Raw genomic sequence first — 3,153 nt, 5'->3', positions numbered from 1 at the left:
GGTGGTTGGTTGGTGGGTTAGCCCTTAGCTGGGCTGGCTGGCTGGCTGGCCATCGGTGGTGTGGTGTGGTGTGGTGTGTGGAGTCGAGCATCGCGCGCCGTTGCCTTCTTCGGAGTGTTGTGGGTACGCAAGTGCTTGCAGTGCAAAGAGGTTGGTGATGGAGTGACATTGCCTTCACCATGGAGTTGCGGGTACTTAGGTACTTGCAAGGAGATGGTGGTATGGTGGTGTTGCGTGTGTGGTGTTCGATTAGAAAGATATAATTTCTAAGTCCGGATTAGTGCTGTCAGTGGGGCCCCCGCTAACAGGTCCTGCACGGCCACCGTGGGGCTTGACTTGGCGCTATTCCGGACTTGGGGCGATCACGATGTCCCCGTGCGGGACTTAGAAGATGGAAGAACACAAGTACCCTTATCCCATGACTTGTGAGCGATTGGCATACGTTACCACATGAAGAGAAAAATTGGCTAAGTCCCGGATCCATATTATATGAACAGAATAATCGGCTAAGTCCCGGATCCATATTATATGAAGAGAAATATCGGCTAAGTCCAGGATCCATATTATATGAAACGAAAAATCGGCTAAGTCCCGGATCCATATTATATGAAGAGAAAAATCGGCTAAGTCCAGGATCCATATATTATAACCTAATAATCGGCTAAGTCCAGGATCCATATATAATAACCTAATAATCGGCTAAGTCCAGGATCCATATTATATGAAGAGAAAAATCGGCTAAGTCCAGGATCCATATATGATAACCTAATAATCGGCTAAGTCCAGGATCCATATTATATGAAGAGAAAAATCGGCTAAGTCCAGGATCCATATATAATAACCTAATAATCGGCTAAGTCCAGGATCCATATAACATGAAGAGAAAAATCGGCTAAGTCCCAGATTGGGTCTGTCAGAAATACACTTCCAAGTTACCACACAAGCAAGCAAGATGGCCTAGTGATGGATCCATATGATATGAAGAGAAAAATCGGCTAAGTCCAGGATCCATATAATATGAAGAGAAAAATCGGCTAAGTCCCAGATTGGGTCTGTCAGAAATACACTTCCAAGTTACCACACAAGCAAGCAAGATGGCCTAGTGATGGATCCATATGATATGAAGAGACAAATCGGCTAAGTCCAGGATCCATATAATATGAAGAAAAAAATCGGCTAAGTCCCAGATTGGGTCTGTCAGAAATACACTTCCAAGTTACCACACAAGCAAGCAAGATGGCCTAGTGATGGATCCATATGATATGAAGAGAAAAATCGGCTAAGTCCCAGATTGGGTCTGTCAGAAATACACTTCCAAGTTACCACACACGCAAGCAAGATGGCCTAGTGATGGATCCATATGATATGAAGAGAAAAATCGGCTAAGTCCAGGATCCATATAATATGAAGAGAAAAATCGGCTAAGTCCCAGATTGGGTCTGTCAGAAATACACTTCCAAGTTACCACACAAGCAAGCAAGATGGCCTAGTGAAGGATCCATATGACATGAAGAGAAAAATTGGCTAAGTCCAAGATTGGGTCTGTCAGACATACACTTTCAAGTTACCACACAAGCAAGCAAGATGGCCTAGTGATGGATCCATATAACATGAAGAGAAAAATCGGCTAAGTCCGAGATTGGGTCTGTCGGAAATACACTTTCAAGTTACCACACAAGCAAGCAAGTTACCACATGAAGAGAAAGCCGGCAAAGTCCGGGAATGTTACCACATGAACTGGAAAATGGGCAAAAACCTACCTTCACAGGCAACGTGAATAAGTCAGGCTGTAGACATCGGATCGACAAGCCAAAGACTGATATGGAAAGGAAATGAGTAGTACTAGCTTTCCTGAGAGTTGCAGAGCTTAGACTGCATATGAACGAAAGTTATTAAGCGTCAAAGTCAGAGAAGTTACCCAAAGGAACACAAGTTCCAACTTAGAGCATGTATACCGCCTAGACGGTAAGAGGTACGGCCAGGCTGAGGAATAAGGAAATGTTGGCCAACATGTTCCCTAACTATCCCCCGAAGACCGCAAAGCAATCCAACATCAACCAAGAAAGTTATAGCCCGATCAAGGAAACACCTACTTTGCACCGATATTGCACCAAATACATGTACCAAGCACCTTCGGTTGCATACCTGCAGGGGCTTACCATAGTAGGCCATGGAAGACCGATATACCGAACATAATCACTTTCTATCTCCTCGGGTGTTTGAGATAGCGCTTTGCGGTACAAGAACGAAAGTTAGACTATATCTTGGTGCATCTTTTTGCCCAAGATCACAAGACCCTATCTACCAAGGCAAGAAAGTTGTGTGGGGACAAAATGTCCAAAAGTGCCCAAAGTGGCACACTTGAACCATATATTCGAGAAAAACACAAGTGTGGGCCCGAGCTAGCAAGTTGAAATGTTCTGACCGTCAGTAGCCCTAGTTGAGGTGCACTTATCATTATATGAGGCCAACGTGCCAGCTAGTCTCTAAAGGGGCGATATGGGTGTTCCAAGGTTTGTACCCAATTGAGGAAAAAACAGGGTAAGGTACGGTGTACCGCGAATAACTCGGGCTATAGATGTCCGATCGATGAGTTTGGCATATGTATGGAAAGGTCTCGACGAGACCTAACTACCCTGAAAGTATGAAGGCAAAGACTTGAATGACCGGGAAGTTATTAAGTGCACAAGTGGTAAAGTTGCACCAAAGTCCATGTTACCCGAAGTGGTACATGAACACCCAATATTCGACCAAAACACAAGTTTAGAGTCGAGCTAGCGAGCTACATTGTTCAGACCGTCAGTAGCCCGCATCAAGACACGCATTTCATTATATTGAGCCTAGCCGCTAGCTCGACTCGAAGTCGGTCATATGGTTGGTTGATGGTTTGGACCGACCACGTGGTGTACCAAGGTGATGTACCTTTCATGAATTAAAACTCTGGCTGTATGGCACTGAGCGACAAGCTAAGGTGTGATTTGGAATAGTCTTGAGTGGGACTATTTAGGAAAAATGCGAACAAAAAATCACAAAGTCCTTGGGCGAAGCTATTAGCGAAACATAGAGCAAATTGGTACCAAAAACTATGGAAATGGGACTTGAGTCAAAAATAACCGCAAGTTGGAGAAGAGATAGCAAGCTTGCGTAGAACAA

The sequence above is a fragment of the Anopheles ziemanni genome (assembly GCF_943734765.1).
Source record: "Anopheles ziemanni chromosome X unlocalized genomic scaffold, idAnoZiCoDA_A2_x.2 X_unloc_37, whole genome shotgun sequence".
NCBI classification, from domain to species: Eukaryota; Metazoa; Arthropoda; class Insecta; order Diptera; family Culicidae; genus Anopheles; species Anopheles ziemanni.
This window is presented reverse-complemented; position numbering follows the sequence as displayed.